The following is a 20,939-nucleotide window of genomic DNA, read 5'->3' on the forward strand; positions in this document are numbered from 1 at the left end:
GCCAGCCCATGGCAGTGGGGCAGTGCCAGCTGAGGTCATGGAGAGGAGGATAAGAGGGAGGGCTGTGATTTCATCTTACACTGTTACCTACTCTACACCATCAGAATAAACTGACTTTCCAATGGAAAGAGACACCCAGAAGGCCTGCAGAACTAGTTCTGTTCCATCCTTGGGTGCCTGGTCCATGGTTAGCTTGAAGGGACCCTTGGATGCTAAATGAAGTGGTAGGATGAGCTTCCACCCTGGGCAAGGCCAAAGGTTAGGCTGAGTCAGGGAAGGACTGAACATGACTGCTGAGTGGGGACAGTGGTCTGTGAGCACCACTGCTATAGGCTGAATGTTGTTCTTCCCCCAAAATTCATATGTTGAAATCCTAACCCCCAAGCGATGGCATTAGAAGGTGGGGCCTTTGAGACATGATCAGTCATGAGGATGCAGCTCTCATGAATGGGATTAGTGCCCTTATAAAAGAGACCCAGAGAGCTGCCTTCCTCCTTTTCTATGTGAGGACACAGTAAGAAGGCTCCATCTGTGAACCAGGAAGTGAGCCCTCACCTGACATTGAATTTGCCGGCAACTTGACCTAGGACTTCCCAGCTTCCGGAACTGTGAGGGATAAATGACTGTTGTTTATAAGCCACCCAGTCTATGGCAATTTGTTATAGCAACTTGAACGGACTGAGGCAGCCACCTCACATGTGGATGCCCTTCACATGTGCTTGACACTGAAGGAGGCTGTTACTACCATTTTCCCTGGTTGTTGAGAAAAACTTTCAATACAGCAGTTACAAACACAGCTTGGTGTTTTTGTTTTTGTTTTTATTTAAATATTTTTCAACTGGCTACTAGAAAGTAGCTGTTTGAGGTAAAGCATCACCTAGATTCTCTTAGAAATTTCTTCACAATGCCATCATGCTCAGGGGTTTTCATCTTGAATATAGGAAGATGTTTGTTATTGCTTGCTTGAATATCTGTAGATGCCACTCAGATTTAACATTGCATTACTTTGTCCTTTTTCAAAATTCTAAATGAAACATCCAGTATCTTTATTTTTCCCCAGATTCCCGCTGGGAACAGGAGCCATTCATAAACTTCCTCTGGAAGGTAGTCCTCCTGCATCACCTCCTTCAGGACTCACAGTGAGTGTCCCAAGAGGACGGCAAGATGTGATGGTCAGATCACATGCCTTCCGTCTTGTCTTTCCAATCACCTTTCTTGGCATTCTATAAATCATCCCTCCTGCAAAGCCAACACCTAGTTTCTAGATTAGGTGAGAAAATGATTATGCAAATTAGTGTCTTATCTATGGCTGCATAAAAAATTACCCCGAACTTAGCAGCTCAAGACAACAAACATGTATTATGTTGCAGTTTTGTTTTGTTTTGAGATGGAGTCTTGCTCTGTCACCCAGGCTGGAGTGCAGTGGCACTTTAAACTCATGCTCTCAGCTCACCACAACCTCTGCCTCCCAGGTTTAAGCAATTCTCTGCCTGAGCCTCCTGAGTAGCTAGGATTACGGGTGCATGCCACCATGCCTGGCTAATTTTTGTATTTTTAGTAGAGACAGGCTTTCACCATCTTGGCCAGGCTGGTCTTGAACTCCTGACCTCTTGATCCACCCACTTCGGCCTCCCAAAGTGCTGGGATTACAGGCGCGAGCCACCGTGCCCAGCCTAAGTTGCAATTTCTAAAAGTCAGGAATCTGGAGGCAGCTGAGCTTGATGATTCTGGTTCAGGTGTCTCCCGTGGGTGGAGATTGCTCAGCGAGGAGTCCCACTGCTTTGAATGGGATGTTGGCAGGTCTCAGCTCCTCATTGACTGTTGACATCAGCTCCTCACCACACGGGCCTTTCCATAGGCTGCCCGAATGTCCTCAAATGTGGCATCTTCCTCCACAGGGAGTGTTCCCAGAGAGAGGACAACGTGGAAATCACAGACTGTTTGAACCAAATCTCTGAAGGTAACCTGCCATCACTTTTCTGCATTCTATTGATCATGCAGACCAACCCTATGTGCTGTGGAAGGGGCTGCCCAGGGCATGAATACCAGGAGACAGGGGTCATTGGAGGCTAGGGACCACTGGTATAAAGTCTTTCACATTTTTAATATTGGTTCTCCTCAACACACACACACAGACACACACACACACACCCTTCTTGCTTGCTTGCCACTAAAACTTAATTTCTCAGGCTTTAAAAGGGTCATCATATTCAGATATATTGGCCACTTTTTTTTCCTTACTGGAAACTTTAAACTCATGCTCTGTAATTGTATGTTTATTTAGCAAACAATGATGGTGTGGCAGACACAAAATTAAAAACCAGGGTGGCTACAAAGGCCCAAGCACGACAGCCTATTTGGGTGTTGACAGGCATGTGTTTCGCATCCCATAAGCATATGATTATCCATAGCTTCCATGGGAAATTGCACAATGGCCATTGCTCCTAACAACCTCTCCCTTCCCTGGAGCCCCCTGTCTGGTGGAGGACATTACTGAGGGCTATGGTAAAGGGAGCCAGGCAGGAACAAAAGGGGGCAACACTGTTTACTGGGTAAACCAGGGGGCTTCCGACAGTGGGGAACAGCTTGAGCAATTCCCTTGTATGTCTCCCCACAGAACAATGCCTGAAAAGTGCAATGGTTTTTCTCAAAGTGCCTCTTCATTTCAGAGAGAATTTTAGACTAAATAATCTTTTTTACAGTTTAGGGTCAAATTCACTTTACAACTCTCTTTCCATTTGTGCTTCCCCTCAACCATGTCTCATAAAAGCAGGCTCAGCCAGGCACAGTGGCTCACACCTGTAATCCCAGCACTTTGGGAGGCTGAGGCAGGCGGATCACAAGGTCAGGAGTTCTAGACCAGCCTGGTCAACATGACGAAACCCTGTCTCTACTAAAAATGCAAAAAAATTAGCCAGGCATGGTGGCGCATGCCTGTAATTCCAGCTACTTGGGAGGCTGAGGCAGGAGAATCACTTGAACCCAGGAGGCGGAGGTTGCCATGAGCCGAGATCATGTCACTGCACTCCACCCTGGGCAACAAGAGCGAAACTCCATCTCAGAAAAAAAAAAAAAAAAAGCATGCTCAGCGCTATACCCCAGGAAATGATTTAGTCCCACATACTTGCTTTACTTCACACTCAACATCCTGAACTCATTTTCTTTAAAACTTTCCTTCCTGCCACTTATCCCCATGCTTATGCCCTGGTTTGGTGACAGATTCTCCAAGTCAATCTGGGTTTGCATCTGGCAAAGAAAGCACAGTGAGGACACCCATCACTCCAGAGTGAGTTTTAACCCATAACAAAGGAAATTCAGCTAAGTTACCTAGATTGTCTTTTTCACTCATCTTTTTCTTGATATTTCTCTCCCCTCTCCTTATTCTGCTCTTGTAGCAGAATCATAGAGACAGAAAGTGGAATGAAGGTTGCCACAGGCTGGGGGAGAGAGGGAAATGGGGAGTTACTGCTTAAATGGTGCGCTAGTCCATTAGCACTGCTCTAACAGAATACTACATACTGGGTTGCTTAAAAACAGCAGACATCTATTTCTCACAGTTCTGGAATCTTGGAAGTCCAGATCAAAGTGCCAGCAGGTTTGATGTTGGATGAGGGCCCGATTTCTGGTCCTTCCTTCCCGTTGTGTCCTCACAAAGTGGAAGGGATAAGGCAGCTCTCCTCTTTTATGAAGACACTGATCCCATTCACGAGGGCTCAGCCCTTATGACCCAATCCCTTCCCAAAGGTTTCACTACCTAACACCATCACATTGGTGATTAGGTTTCAACAGAGGAAGTTTCGTGGGACACAAACATTCAGATCATAACAAATGGGTATGAAGTTTCCACTTGAGGAGATGAAAATATTCGGGAGATGGATGGTGGTGATGGTTACACAATAGTGTGAATGTACTTAATGTCACTGTACCATACACTTAAAAATAGTGAAAATGGTAAGTTTTATAAACATGTATATTTTACCACAAAAAACAAAAACCCAAACCAGAAAACTCACTTATTTCCATTGTAAAAGGAGGTGTCAGAGCTTAACAGTGGGATTTGAAGTTACTGGTCACTGTTCAAGTTCTGTAGCATTAACCCGATAGCTGTTTCCACACTCTTCTGGTGACTCCATTAAACAATTAAACAGGAATGGAAATAATTAAAATGCCAAATTCCCAGTCTACTTCTTAAGCCATCCAGAAATTAGCCCTTAGTGTAGGAGACAGGAGGAAGGCCCAGCTCTATTCCAAGGTAAGTCAGCATGGCCCAAAGTCTAAATCAGGGCTTTTATGTAACTCTCATTGCAACCAGAAGTAGTCAGGAGCTCACAGAAGCCACCAATGCCTGAGGCCTTCATCCATCAGGAGTCTTATTTAATTGGTCGGGGTGAAGGGGGGCGGGCTGGGAGGGGGTGGCGGGGAGACCCCAAACATCAGTATTTTCAAAGACTCTCTTGGGGGTTCTAATTCGCCATCAGAGTTGAGAGCTGCAGTTTAGAGAGGACACATCCTAAAGTGTAACACCACTGATCATCTCTTCTTCTGGATTTCAGGAAAAGAGTAAGTTCTGTGTTCCGCAGCAGATAAAGCAAATGACTAGTCCAAGTTTTTATATTGTAGATGTCGTAACTAGGATAGGCTAGATCTTAAATATGAGACGAATACACAGTACACATTTTGCCTATGTTGGGAGCTCAGGGGGATGCTTGGAAGAAATGGAAACAGCCGAGAGAGCGCCAAGCTGGGGCTGGGGAAGTAGCATCACTCCTGTACAAGGCCCGAGGGCAGCCGGCACACTAAAGCAATGTGAGGACAGCTTGCTGCCATCCCAAGAGGACTTCATCACAAAGGGATTCCAGGACAAAAGTCACTACCCAAGTCAGCAGGGAGAAAATAATCATGATGCAGGCAGTCCTATTTGTGTTCATTTCACCTCATCAATAGAAAGGTGCCCTTTATTTTTTATTTTTATTCTTTTGAGACAAGGTCTCACTCTGTCACCCAGGCTGGAGTGAAGTGGAGAAATCATGGCTCACTGCAGCTTTGACCTCCCAGGTTCAAGTGATCCTCCATACTCAGCTTCCCAAAGTGTTGGTATTACAGATGTGAGCCACTGCGCCTGGACCTCTCTATTTTATATACCACTAAGAAAGAAAAAACACAGGCGCCCTACTCAAATATAACACAGCATTTCAAACCATTTAGGTTGATTTACTACTTATTGAAAGAGCTCTTTTAGGCTTATTTAAATAGAGATTATCATCTTTATATCATTCTTATGCTTATACGAGAAAGAAAATAGAAATGTTAGAGACTTTCTTAAACCTTCTTTACATACAGAGTGTGATTGGCTGAATCATTTTCTTTACACAAAGCTGTCGATGTCCAGGATTGTCCTCTAGGCTGCCAGGAGGAGAGGGCTGGGGCCACAGCACTTCAGAAAGACAGCTGTACTGTGGTCACTGGGGCTTCCTTTGAAGTCTGAAACCCACTCAGCAAGATCCGAGCTGATGCTTCCCTCACCTCCCTTGCAGGTGACAATGGAAGGTGTATGGCCTACAGCCGGGACTCCTCTTCCTTCCTGAAACAGTCCTCAAATATCTGGTTGACTAAAACATCAAACTTATGGTCTCAACTCTAGACATACTATCAAGCTTTCAGGAACAACAGGCATGACAGGAGATGACAGCCACATCACACCTGTCTCCGGCCTGTGGTGATTGTGAGAGTCACTGGCTGTAGCATGCCTCCCAATTTCAGAAATGTGAAAATATGAAAGGATGTGTGCATTTTAAATGGATGAAATAGGGTGTTTATATTGATCATGAATTGAATGCCTGCCATGTGTCAGGCATTGTGTTAAAATGACAGAGGTGGTGTAATTCACACTCTCTAACAATCTCCAAGGTGCACATTATCTTATCATTTTATAGAAGGGCAAACTGAAGCTCAGAGAGGCTAAGATCTCATCCAAACCACACTGCTTAAAAGAGGCTGATCAGAATTTGCACTGAGGGCTGTGTTTCTTGAAAGCCTATGTCTTTCCGGCTGACCATGATGCCTAATGCTTGTCAGTGGAAGGGGATATGGGAAGTAGAGCCCAACCTTCAGGAAGTGGGAACTGGCAAGGAGCCAGGTCCACACCTAAGCAAGGGGGGTGTTCAGGACAGGACTTTGGCCCCAGTAGGGTACTGGTAGGGAGTAGGGGACAAGCAAAATGATCTGAAGAAAGCAGGGGCCAGGAAAGAGGGTGCAGTCCAGCCTCATAACATCCAACCCCAGCTCAACTATCAAGCCCTGGCCAGGAGACATTCAAGAGCTGGGCCTGGCTGAAGGGTCCTTTGGGGAGTTAAGAGCTGGCTCAGAAGGACAGAGAAGATGAGTATGTATCTCTATAAAAGCTAATCAAACTTAGAATAAATAAAATTGATTTTGAAGATAGCTGAAAGGCTTTAGATTGCCAGGGAAGAAGCTGGAATATAAGTAACTGCATATGTATAATATTTGAATGTATATATTCTATTAAGAATGTAGATGCTGAGTTCAGATCCCAGATCTGTCTCTTATCATTCCTAACCATATGACCTTGGTCAAGTTATTCAATTGTCCAGACCCTCAGTTTTCAAATCTGTAAAATAGGTACTATAATAGTCTCTGCCTCATAGAGCTTTTATGAACTAATGGATGTCAAGTGTTTTAAACAGTGCCTGTTGGGCAGTGAGGGTTTATAACCACCTACCTGAGTGGTTACTGATGTGGCGTGGAATGATAGATCTCCATTTCATATGGTTGAAAGTTACCTCGAGGAGCAAGAAACTTCAGGCTTGTCCTTCGCTCTGTCTCCCCATTGCCAGTGAAGTTCCCCAGAGGCCCAAGGAGACCCTGCTGATCATGTGGAGGTGCAGGCAAGGGACTGTCTCTCACTTGGCAGCTTGGGGGAATTGATACATCCACATGGCAAACCACTGTGAATGCTGTCGCCTCCCACTTGTGTGGGTTCTACTGGAGGATAAGAAAGCTTCTCATTGGCACCTGAAAACTATCTGGAGGATTCCTGATGTGGTGGGAATGCTCAGATGGAAAAGGATTTGCCTCAACTGTACTCTTTGTTCTTAAAGCTCCTGGGAAAGGAACAGACTTGGTGGATTCAAGGTAAGAAATGAGATGACAACAGCAGAGCCTGGGTCCATGAGGCCCTTTGCTTCTGTGTCTATTCACTGGAGATTAGATATAATCTGGTTATCAGCAGACAGAAATAAAAGACTAGTTAGAGTCCGTTAATAATGGAAACACTTAATATTTACAACCCCTTACTCTGCAATGGTACCTGTTATAAACACTTGGCCTCTATTAGTTCATAAAAGCTCTATGAGGTAGATATTATTATAGTACTCATTTTACAGATTTGAAAACGGGGGGTGTGGAAGATTGAATAATTTGCCCAAGGTCATATGGCTAGAAATGATAAGAGACAGACCTGGGATCTGAACTCAGCATCTACATTCTTAATAGAACATATATATTCAAATGTTAATGGCAACAGCAGCCCATCTGGAATGGCCGCTGTGAAGATGCTGGCTGCTGCCAGGAAGGCACCACCAGGGCTGCATGCTCCATGGAGCCAGTGGGAGCTGGACACAGGTGGGAGCCCCACCCTCTCTGGCAGCTACAGCAGCCCAGCTGTGGCTGCAGACCTGGGCATCCGTGAGCTCTTGGGGACCAAGAAGCCCCCTTTCCCTGCAGGCTCAGAAGTGCCTGCTCCTACTGCCTGGCCTCTCTCCACTCCCAGTGTCTGTTCCAGGGCTGAGCAAAGTTGTGGCCAAGCCTGGGCGCTGTCACAACCCAACCAGGTGTGCACACACTCAGGGCAGCGCTGATATGCCAGACCCCTGTCACCTGGACCCCATCTGAACTTTGGGCACTGATGAGCACAGGATGGAGGCCAAGGGTGGGGATGGGGTCATGCAGGTGCCCTTTGCCACAAACAGCCTGAGTGCTGTGGGTGGTATGTAGATGGCAGCAGGAGGCAGACAAGCTCCTGGGTAGGAAGGGGCAGGTCTACCTGATGAAGCCCCACCTTCAAGCCAGAAATGGCCTGAAGCATGGAGCCCAGGTTGTCACTTCCAGGTGGACTTCAAGGTCCAGAGTCAGAATTTATGGTGCTTTTTCTGAGCCCACCCATGGCAGCCCATGGATCAATTGGCACACACTTCCTCTGCTCTGAAGCACATAAAATCCCAGACTCAGCCAGAATCTCACAGACTACAGAACAACCTGCCTGCAGAAAGGAGATACCCTCTCCAGGTCTCCTCTGAGCTGTTCTGTTACTCAATGAAGCTCCTCTTCACCTTGCTCACCCTCCAGTTGTCCATGTACCTCATTCTTCCTGGACACGGGACAAAAACTTGGGTCCTGCTGAATAGCGGGACTGAAAGAGCTGTAACACAAACAGGCATTAAACACACCTCCCCACTCACCATGTTGTGGATGAGAAGGAAAGAAGAGTGGTAGCCCTTTGGGGAGCCCAGACCTAGGGGCTCCCTGAACCAGGGCTGTGACACCCTCTTTGGGGCACTGTGGTTTCTGGCATTTCCAAGCTTCCAGGTGCCACCTGCAGTCCCCTTGTCCAGATGCATATGCCTACAGCAGAAGTCTCTTGAGGTGCACCTGATCCAGCTGCAGGTTTGCACAGAGCCATCACCTGTGCCAGCACCTGAAGCTGCCCACCCCATTGAAGCAGCCAGTGTGACTGTCAGTGTGCATGGCTGTGCGCAGTGGCCGAACCCCATGCTTGCTCACACATGCACCCCTCACCACTCTGTGCCTGGCTCACCCTTGGCAGGTGTAGGATCCAGGCCAGTAGCACAAGCCATGTGCAACCTGCCAGGCCAAGTAGGCAGAATGAGCCCAAAAGGCCCGAGCAAAATTCTAGCAAAGGTGCCACTGGTCACAGAGGCTTCTGGCTGGAAAAGAGACACCCCAAGGACTATGACAATATTATACATATGCAGTTATGCTTACATTCCAGCTTCTTTCTTCCCTGGCAACTTACATTTGTATAACATTTTCAGCTATCTTTAAATTTTTTTTTATTTTTAGTTTGATGAGTTTTTATAGAGATACATACCCATGTAACCACCACCATTACCAAGATATACAACAGTTTCATCACTCCAGAAAGTTCCCTTATACTACTTTACAGTCAGTCCTGAGTCCGCTCTGACCCCAGGCAACCACTGGTCTGCTTTCTGTCACTACAGATGCGTTTAGTAGTTTCTAGAATCTACATAAATGTAATCATACTGAATATATTCATTTGTATCTGGTTTCTTTTGCTCAGCATAATGTTTGTGAAACTTATCCATGTTGTTGTGTGTAAGTGGTTTGTTCCTTTTTATTGCTGAGTAGTAGTCCAGTGTGTGGATATACCATTGTTTGTTTACACTATCAGGTATTGATAAATATTTAGGATATTTTCAATTTCTGGTTATTCTGAATAAAGCTGCAGGAAACTTTTGGTACAAGTTTTTGTGGGAACATATGTCCTTATTTTTCTAGAGCAGATACGTAGAAGTAGAATTGCTGGATCATTTGGCAATGATCACACATTTTATTTACAAGAAACTGCCACACTGTTTTCCAAAGTGGTTGTTCACCTTAGGGTCCCACCAGCAGTGTGTGAAAGTCTCCATATCCTTGCCAACACTTAGTAAATTTTAGCCATTCTTACTGGTGTGTAGTGATAATTCGGTGGTTTTAATTTGCTTTTTCCTAATAACTAAGGATGCTGAGCACATTTTCATGTATTTATTGACCATTTATACATTTTCTTTTGTGACATGTCTGTTCTTTTGTGACGTGTTCATTTGCCCGTCCCCTCTTTTAACAAAAATGGGGAGTCGTCTTATATTTGAGTGATAGGAGATGTTTATATATTCTAGACTCAAGTTCTTTCTCAGATATATGCATTGTGAATATTTTTCTCCCTCCCACATTGTGTGTGGCCTTTTTATCCTTTAATGGTGACTTTTAAGAAACAGAGATTTCAAATTTTGATAAAGTTCAATTTATCATATTTCTCCATTTATGTCTGTGTGTTCCTTCCTTACTCCAAAGTCGCAAAGATATTTCCCCATGTTTATCTCCGGAAACTTTATAGCTGTAGTTTGACACTTAGGTCCATATCCATTGTGAGTTAATTTTGATTTGACAGAAGGTACAGTGGAAGTTCATTATTTTGCACATGGGTGTCCAATTGTCCCATGGCTATTTTTTAAAAACACAAAACAGAATCTTCTCAGCACCAAATGACCTGGCACTTTGTGTGGGCCTGTCTTTGAGCCCTCTTCTTGGTTTCCATTGATCTATTTGTCTGTCTGGATTACTATGGTGCTATCATAAATCACAACATTTTATTGTTTACAAATGCCTTTTTCAGGTAACAGTGGCATCCCAGCCCTTTCGTTTTCTCATAAAATCATGATGACAAATGATTCATGCCAGGTCACACAACTGAAAAAATGGCATAGTCAGAAACTTATACTGAGGGCTCTCACCCCAAGCAGATCTGCCTCTCGGGGCCTGAGGGGAATTCTACAGCAAAACCCGCAGCCCTAAACTCCTGCAGTTGAAAGCCTGGGATTCTGTTTAACAATACTGAAAATCTTCAATCAGCACCAAAGTGGAAATCACGCACTAATTGGAGTTCAATGATGCAGATAATATGGATTGGAGTACGCTGGCTGACAGAGAACTCCCCAGCAGCTGAGGCACTTTCTCTGCATTTCAGCACTAGCAACAGAACCCAGAACAAAAAGGTAAGAGACAGAAGCTGTTGGGAAAATTGTGTTCCCCGTTATCTGTGCATTTCATTTCTACCTGCAATCCAGACCCCTGAAGAATGAGCTGTGGACAGACTTCATCATCACGAACACTCAGAATCCTCTGTGAGTGAGAAGGACTGTGGACCAGCAGCCACTGCTGAGCAGTGTCAAGGGTACATCCTTAGCTTTGGAGAGAGAGTCATCACATTCCTCACCATTGGTGTAAGTTAAATTTGGCTAAATGCTTTAAAATGTTCAAGTTACTTAATAAGTAACCATGACAAATGAGGCAAACCTGATTTTGTCCTTCAATGTTCAGTCATCCCTTTAAAAGGAATGACTAAAACATAATAATACTCTTAAGGTGATCTCATTCTCTAAAAACATTCCTTTATATCATGTTTCTACATAAGCATCTCATCCATGTAGCTGTTAACTTCAAAATTAACTCAGTCATTTAATTTAGTTCTGTTTTCAAGTAACTAAGTCCTTTGTAACTCCGTGGAAGGAAAATAAATACGAATCAACTTCGTTATTTTTTTCCAGGAGAATTTGATATTTTCACTGTTTATGATTCACAGCAGTACTGAAATCCAAGAGTAAACTGTATAACTAATTATGTCATTTAAAGAATGATTCCAAATGATTCAATTCATGGAAAGGTGTTATGAGAAAATGAAAGAAAAGTAAAACAGGAGAAATTTCAAATTCAAAGTAAAACTTACAGGGTTTTTATTTTGGTTTTAAAACATGTCAGGTTTTCACTGCTTCATTGGCCGTTCCATGAGTTTAAGGGAGTAACATCTTGATGATGAGGATGCCCCAGGGGATACCAATGGAGAAAGTTTGTGCAAACACTGTGAGACCAGCAGACCTGAAAGGAAATAAATAGCTCACCCTAACCTCCCACTTTACAGATGATGAAATTGAGGTCCAGACTTGGGAAGTGAGGACAACATGGGTGGTCCAGTATTGAATAGGCAGAAGGAAAAGTCGGGTGGGGAGGGTGAGACATTTAGAAAAGAGAAGGAGGAAAAGTTATCAGATTTGGTGAGCAGAAAAAAAGGAGTTAAGTTAGCAAATTTAGAAATGAGAGTACCTCCATGTATCCTTGTGGAGAGACAAAAAAAAAAAGCAAGAATAAACTGTAGAAAGCTTTGTATTTTTGCACTAAAAAAGTGAGGTGAGCCAAGAACACAGTGGGCTTTTAACCAAGTAGGGTTAAGTTTCTAGCAATAGCCATACTAGGCATGCTGCACTTATCATCAGGTTTTGTAACAATGAGTTACATTATAATGAGGGAGAAAAAGCACATTAAAGCAAAGTTAAAGGTCATTGGAATGGGGCAACATTTGGCTTACTAAGCTACTGCACCTTAGGAGATAATCTGGGAAGGAGTTTGGGAGAGCTTTGTGCCAGGCACAGAATGAGATCACAAAAAGAAAAATATGATTTATGTATGAAAGGGTGGACTTAAGACTATGTTCCAAGAATGCTGTGGGTATCATGGGTCCATAGGTATCTTCTTGTTCTGACATAGTCATTGTAGTGGACGTTACTAGTGCTCAAAAATGCCCACTTCTCTGGCCTTTCCTGGCCACCCACGACCCCTGTCCACTTGCAAATAGGTGGGGCCATGTGATCTGTTCTGGCCTATGGATTGTGAATGCAAGAGTCATGGTGAGTCTATCAACAGTGAATGCAACTCTCCAGCTATCTCTTCCCCTTCTGAGGGGATCACAGTGCCAGGAGACATGGAATTAAAGAGGCGTGGATTGCTGTGTCTCCACATCAAGGTAAGCTGTCCTTGAGCATCACCAGACCTACAGTGGACATTGCAAGAGTGAAGACTAAACAAACACTATATATTTAGTCACTGAGATTTGGGGTTTGTCTCTTACTGCAGCAAGCATGTACCCTAGGCTGACTAATACAATCATCTCCTGTGGATGCATATCCACACTGTCTTGCTCATTCTATGTGGTAACATCATTGCCTGAAAGAAAACTTGGTCTGGGAAATTGCAATTCATTCTCCTGCTGATCCATGCAAGTTGACTTGGGATTGTAGCAGGAAGGGTTGGACACAGCAAGAGTGTGGTTGTGAGTGTACAGTCATCCTACATTTTCTTTGTGAGGTCAGAGGAAAAGTTATGCTTTGCTGAAAACTGGAAAGTTCATGATGACTTGGGTGAAAGAAAAGACATTTTGAGAACATTTAGAAACCTTTGAAATTTACCAAAATGGCAAGGGAAATAGCAGGAGTCCAATGTTTATGCAGTATATGCACTGAAGGGAAGCCGACCTGGAGACTGGGGGAGGAGAAACCAGGAGGACCTACATGAAAGCAAGAGTGATGGGCTCCTCAGACCTCCTTCCAACATATCCAGTAGAGGGTGGGAGGAGAAACTTTGCAGTGAAAAAGCCTGAAGAACATTACCTCAGTGGGGGGACCAAGGCCAACACCAATGCTGAAAAGTCATGTTTATCGAGACTATGAGAATGAGGTCTTCCTCCCAATAACTCATAATCCCAGTTTTATCATGTGAAAATCCCCCAGAAAATTCAAGTAATAGGGCATGCTATGAAATACCTGGCCAGTACTCCTCCAAACAGTCAAGGTCATTGAAACAAGGAAAGCCTGAGAGACTGTCACAGCCAAGGGGTACCTAGGGAGACACAACAACTGGAGGCGATGTGGTTTCCTGGATGGAGTCCTGGAACAGAAAAGAAACATTAGGGAAAAACTGGGGAAATCAGAATAAAGTCTGGCTTTTACTTAATAATGTATTGATACCGGCTCATTAATTGTAACGAGGTAATCATACTAATGAAAAATGTTAATCAGAGGGGAAACTGGCTGTGGGGAGAGTGAGAACTCCCCATACTGTCTTCTCAGTTTTTCTGTAAATCTAAAACTGTTCTCAAAAGAAGGAAGCCTGTTAAAAAGAAACAAATAAATAAAGGGCAAAAAATAAAAAGGCAGTTTTACCTGAGATGGTATCTGATGAGTATGCCCCAATAATGACCTATCCTCAGTTTCTTTACCCTAGGCCCATTTTTCCTTTATGAAACCGATGCCGGAACTAAAGACATTTTGTGCTATGTTGTACTATTAGATGATTGCACTTAAAAAAAAAACCGAGATTATCTTTTCTGAAAAAGTTAACAAACTCATTTTACTTAATGAAAGTCAAGTGGCTATTTTTCTAAAAAGAGAAGGGGAAGGGAAAACAATTTTTGACTTAAAGAGGTAGGTATTTGCATCTTCATTTTTTTTCACAAAGGAAACTGAGGCTTACAGAAGTTAAACAAAGTATCTGAAAGTTCTAGGTGTCATAAACGGCAGAGCCAGGGGTCTTAGCCTAGGTGTCCCTGCCTTGAAGCTCCTCCCTTTTCCATTCTCTGTGATGCACACTAAATGCCCTCACACAGACAACAGGTGGTTACATGTCATGTTTCCAGGCAAGGAGGGTGGTGGGTCTGGCCTGGGAAGTAACTCTGGGAGAGCCTGTTGTCCATGAGGAAGTGGGGTAGGCAATGAATAAATACATGACTTTCAGGGCTCAAAAGACAGAGCCATTTTCTCCATCCTTTGGCTGCCTGAGTAACCTGTGACCTGCCTTCACTCTTCTTGGTGTATTTTTCAGTCTCTAGGGTGGTTTTCCAAGTTTTATTTATTAAAATTTGTTCAAGTGAACTCACATGTCCAACAAGCAAAACTAGAGGATCCCTAGTTGAAATGAGGCTGGGTGTACAACCCCTGTATCAGTCAGGGTCTTCCAGAGAAGCAGAGCCAATAGGATATAGACAGATGTATAGAAGAGGAGATTTGTGATGAGAATTAGATCATGTGATTGCAGAGGTTGCGAAGTCCCATGACATGCCATCTGCAAGCTGGAGAACCAGGAAAGTTGGTGGTGTGATTCAGCCCAAGTTCAAAGGCCTGAGAACTGGCAGAGGAGGGCCCTCGTGTAAGTCCAGAGTCTGAAAGCCTGAGAACCAGGAGCATCAATGTCCAAGGATGGGAGAGAATGGATGTCCTAGCCCAAGAAGAGAGAGAGTGAGAGTTCACTCTTCCTCTGCCTTTTGGTTCTATCTGAGCCCTCAATGGATTGGATGGTGCCTTCCCACACTGGTAAGGACAGACCTTCCTTGCTCCACTTATTTAAATTCTAATTCCATCTAAAAACATCCTCAATGACACACCCACAGTAATGATTTCCAGCTATCTGGGCATCCTTCAGCACAGTCAGATTGACACATAAAATTAACTATCACAACCCCAAACTCTTGACTCCTCCTCTAGCCCTAACCCCACCATCCCTAGGTCTCCGAATACAATATTCTGTTAAGAACTACTGGTCTGTTACATTCATGAAAATGTGGGAGCCATGTGGGGATGCTAAAAAGAAGGGTGTGGAAGCTCACACTGAAATCCTTCAAGGTCCTGTACAAGGAGTCACCCTCACGACAGCCACAGGTGCAAAGGATTTCATAAATCTTTCAGGAAGGCAACATGTGGGTGACCAACAACCCAGGCTTTTTTCAGGATCGGAGTAGACTGAGTCTTTTATTGAGTACTGTCGAAATAAAATGATTTAAGCAACTCAAGCAGAGGTTGGGTCTAAATAGAGTCTCTATTTAGAGACTAAATAGGTTCTAAAGACTCTATTGCACAGGGGCATATCAGGGAGAACCTGAAACTTATCTGTTTGAGCAGAACCAAGGTTTTCAAAGGGTGGGGGTGGATTGAGTACACGTCCTTGCAGTTTTTGCATCAGGTGGCAATTTTCGTCTCTAAGAAAACTTACGGTTGGTGATAGTTTCTTCCTGTTTTTGTGTCTCTTGCTTGGGATGTTTGGTACAATCCCAATAACCTGTGAGAACCGTTTTGGCAAATGTTGAAGTTTATTGGTTAATCAAAGTTTATGGTAAAAAGGAGGTAGAAGAAAAATAGAAGAGAAAGAGGGCAAGGGTAGAAGGCAAGGGGGAAGCAGGAACGCTGTATCTGTTTGAGTGCTTTTACAGCACTAAGTAGTTGACTTGCATTGGTGGAATGGAAAATATGCATCTGTAAACACCAGATGGAAGATGCCCACAGTTTGCAAAGGAGCAATTCTCCCTGGGGTGCAGAAGACACACCTCCTACTCCTGTCTCACCCCAGAGCTGTCTCAATGAGTGAAATCATGGGATGCAAGGTGATTCTGCTCTCTTCATGTTCTTTTCTGTTTTTCCCTCCTTCATCCTGTCCTTTCCCTCTCCTTTTCTGCTCCCTACACCTTTTCTTTCCTGCTTCTCCTTCTCCACTCCCTGTCCTGTTCTCCCTTCCTCTCTCTTCTTCTGCCCTTCCTTCCCCAACCCCTCCACCCTTTCTCTTGGGCCTGTGGTTAAATTTGAGTTGTCAAATGAGCAATACAACTGCAGGTGATTCCTTTAAATCAGATCTCCCTAGCCATCTTGATGTCAACTTCTGCATTTTTCATTTTTATAGAAAAACAAAATGAAGTGTACTCACATCTCTTTGGTCTTCCCTTCCTTCCTCTGGCTACCTCATTCCTCTCTTTGTTGCAGTGCCTGTTGCCTGTTCCTTCTCTCCATCTATCAGAGTTGTAACTGTCATCCTGCTGGGAATGTGCGTTTGGAAATAATAATCCTATGCTTGGTCCAGTGGCTTCTCCTCATGTGACACTTGTAAAGCCCACCTTCTTTGGAGCAGGCCACAGCATCCCTGTGTGAGTGCTACTCTCTACACCCCCTGGAAGAAAGCTTAAGGGAATGTAAGACTTAGAGGGTTCAGCGTGAGACCTCATCTTTTTATTTCATCCTACTCCAGACTCCAGAATACCTGTCAAACTGAGGCTGGGAGATTACTCATATTTGGAAAGTGCTGCATTTGCTTCTGTTTTCATTGATGTTAGGATACCTGTCTTACATATTGTACAGAAAAGGGGGTAACTGCAAAAGAGAAGCTTCCACTAGTGGTGCAATTAATTAAATGGTAGTAAATAATAATTTGAGAAGTTGAATATGTGGTTGATTTTACAACTTTTAAAATAATGTGAGTGGTGGCAAAAAGAAAAAAAAAATCTTCAACATCCCAAACCGCAAATCACATTTTGGTTGAGGTTGTTGTTCCCTACAAAATAAAAAAGGTGTGGAAAAGACCATTTGAACTACTTTTTTCCCCACAAAGGTTGAAATTCTCCCTCTTTAAATGATTCCTGGACAATTCACATGCCTGTCTAAGTTGGAATTAACATTTCTACATGAAGACTTACTTTGATAATATTAACGTTAATTTATATTAAAAAACACTGTATAGTTATCAGAGCAGTTTCATAGATATGATCTCATGCTATCCCATTGCTGGCTGATATTCTCTTTAATGTACATTTCCAGAATGTAAAAGGCTTGTCCAAAGTACCTCATGCACAACGTTCTGGGCTATACCTTGATGTCCTAGCTCAGGGCTCAGCAAATGGCAGCCATGGATTGAATCCAACACACCATGTACTTTTTGTCCGGTACAACATGTAAGAATGGGTTTTACTTTTTTGAATAATTGGAGAAAAAAACTTTACAATACAGAAAAAATGTTTAAAATCCAAATTTCTGTGTCTGTAAGTGAAGTTTCCTTGGAAAACCATGTTTGCACATCATCCATGGCCGCTTTATTCCTGCAAGGGCAGTGTTGAGCAGTTGCAACAGAGATGATATGGCCTGAAAAGCCAGAAATGTTTACTCCATGGTCCTTGACAGAGTTAGCCAACCCCTGTCCCAGATCAAGGGCTTATTCCATTGCTCAAGAGCTGTCTCACTAGAGGCCTAGCAGACACATGGAGAAAGGCAAAGCCACATTAGTCTTGTTTGTGAGCCCCATAGAAGAGGCTTTGAAATTGGCCTGCAATGAAAGGCTAGCACTTTCCTGCTCAAGAGCACCCCTGTCTTTCTGAGTGGTAAACTGCAGAGTGGGATTGAGTATCCAGGCTGGCAGGCGGCTCCCTCCTCCAGTGGGGCATGCAGCAGTCCTAACAAGACCTTTGCTAGATGAAAGGGCAGAAAGGCAGTATTCTGTCTCCCCTCCTCCCTTTCTCCTTCCATGAAAAAGGAGTTCATTAATTAATGAGCCATCCTTAGACATAGGAAGGACAAAATGTCCCAACTTAGAGGGTAAGGAGACAAATGTGGATGGAAGCAACGAAGCACTCTGCTCTGTGTTTGTTTTTAATGCAGGTTATTTGATATGCTATTCTGCTATCCCTATACCCCTTTCGACCTGTGGAAGGTCTTGTCTGCTGTGGTTGAGCATGGAAGGGTCAATTGGATGAAGAAATCAAGCATACAGAAGGCTTATTCTTCTCTCAGCAGACCATCAGTTTCATTTTGACTCCCTATTTTTTTACTGCCACCCACAAAACATATGATCTTCCCTTTTCTTAGTACCTATTATATGTCACTCTATTTAGATTTAAATAGATGATCTTATGTAACTGTCTCCACGATCCCATGGGGTTTACCCAGAAGGGAACTGAAACCTGGAGTGTCTAATATTTTTTCTCAGGCACCAAGCTGGTACCTGATCTCTATGATGCCAATATCTGGGCTTTTCCCGCCAAACCTCAAGAGCTCTACAAAATCAAGTGCATCTTCAATCAAGGGCGTGTTTTTGCTCCATGACCCCATGGGGTTTACTCAGAAGGGAACCGGGTCCTCATGACATCTTCACTATAGAGGAGCATTCTCTTAGTTGCATTTCCTCAGAGCATCAACTCCTGGGACCTTATGAGAAATTCTTTAAAAAGGAAAAAATTTGAAAACTCTGTTTGGAGAACAATAAAGTAAAAAAGGATAATCAAGTTTCTTCGGCCAAGGACTTTTCAGAGCCTTTTACAAGCAGCATTTGCAGCCATCTTCCAAGTGAATTCTAGCAACCAGAAGGGAATCTGAATAACTGAAACACAAAGCTCTTCCCAAACTTGTGTTCTTAAAAATACTGGTTCTGAAACATGTGAAGTGTTCTGCAAAACAAACGAATGAATAAATAAAAAACTGAACAAGATGTCATGCTGAGAGGCTTATTTACCTTGCCCAATATCTAGACCAGGGGAAACAGAACTAGAAAAATAAAATCATCCAATAATTAAATAAGGAAATAATGCATGCCTCCTAAAAGTATAGCACAGCACAGAACAAATTCTTCATTTACTTTGTTTTCATGAAAAAAAAACGATGCTTCCAAATATGCAAAATTGCATATTAACAGGCTATCCCTAGGAGAGGAAGCCACACATTAAGAAGTATCTAATGGCAAAAATGCAGTCATTGTATGAGCAGGGTAGGGGGGCCCCAGGCAGAGGGCCTGTCCAACCATTTACAATGCTTGGGGCTTACAGAGTGGGCCAAGAGTATGGCTTTCTCAAAAGGATGCCTTTTATTCAGTTAGTTAGGGAATGTCTACAAGTAATCATATCCACCTGAAGCCTCCTGGATTCCAGTCATTGCTCCACACTTAGCTTGAGCAAGTTAGCTAAAATATCTATGACTCAGTTTTCTCAGCTGTAAAATGGGAACCTCTAACCCATAGCCAAGGATTCAATGAATTATATGTTTAGTGTGCTTAGAACAGTGCTTGATGTGAAGAAAATGCTATGTAAGTGTTACTATTAGCATTAATTTTCTATTGTTTTTATTTGTTGATGTTATTGTTATTCAGGGGCTTATTGAACCACCTACCCTCACAAGAACCAAGAGGTCATCATGCAGCTTCTCTCTTCATATTTTTTGTCTCTTTTTCTTTCTGCTCATTTGACCTTCTCTCCATGTGGGCCTGTTTCATTTTATTGTGTACATGACCCATCACTGTTGTGTTAAAATGGAAGCCCAGGCCGCAGCACACATCCTCTGCTAGGCCAACACCCCTCAGACAGCAAATCAGAGGCCTACCACCCTGCACCTTCAGGATCCTTGTAAGAGATGGCATCTTCTGGTCCATAAGGTGACACTTTCCACGTCGCCAGGCAGCCCCAAGTCTCCAAAAAGAAACATACTTAGTGGGGTGAAAATAACGGCTATGTCTGGTGCTGTGTCCCTAGGCTAAGTTCACCCCAGGCACACTGGACACCAGGTCAAGACAGCAGACATTAGCTAGACCCTGAGTCAACAATGGAGAGGAAATTCCCATTCCACCCAACTGTCTGGGCTTCCCTTGACTCAGGACCTGGGGAAGACTCAGCACACGTAGCAGAATTTTACAACAGACCTATGGGTATGCCTGGGGTGGTTGCAACTGGTAATATGTACAAAAATAACTAGCACATGGAAGAATTTGCTTATTTCCATCCGTTTGCTCACTTGTTGAACAAATATTTATTGAGTGACTTCTCAGTGTCATGCTAGGGAATATGCATTTTAAACATTTCATGAGTAGAACAAATAAACATTTTTAAAGAGATAAAAGATATTTTTATAATCTCATTAGTGATACTCTCAACCTAATCCTTTATGTGAGTAGTTCATTCGTTTTGGAGATTCCTGAGGATAACAACAATACATATTGTTTATCTTATTCATATACTTCAAAATTATTATTATTGAATCAACATGCTACAATCCTCATACAAACCAATCACTAGAAATTGTCAATGACATTTATTATAGAATATTTAATTCATGTAGTAATAAAATAACATATAAAACATATTGATATGTATTTAATAATAATATTGAATATGCAATACATATGAAAACCCACACATTCCCCATTAAGCCTAAGAAATTGAATAAGGCCGATTCCTCTGAAGCTCTCTGTATGCCCTCCCAGGTTGGATTGCCATCCTTCTCCCAAGAATAGACCATTTTCTTGAATTGCTGTGGGTCATCCTCTTGTGTTTCTTCATAGGTTTTATTTTATGTGACTATATCTCTAAACAAGATATCACTTAGTTTTGTCTGTTCTGGAATTTCACATCAATGGAATCATATTGTATGTGTCTTTCCTAGACAGATGGATGTTTTATATCTATAGATATTTTATAGACATATAGAGATATAACGCATATATCTAAATACATTATATATAATATATACATATATGTATAAAAGATGTCTATATAC

This window comes from Pongo abelii, chromosome 13, assembly GCF_028885655.2.
Source record: "Pongo abelii isolate AG06213 chromosome 13, NHGRI_mPonAbe1-v2.0_pri, whole genome shotgun sequence".
NCBI lineage: Eukaryota > Metazoa > Chordata > Mammalia > Primates > Hominidae > Pongo > Pongo abelii.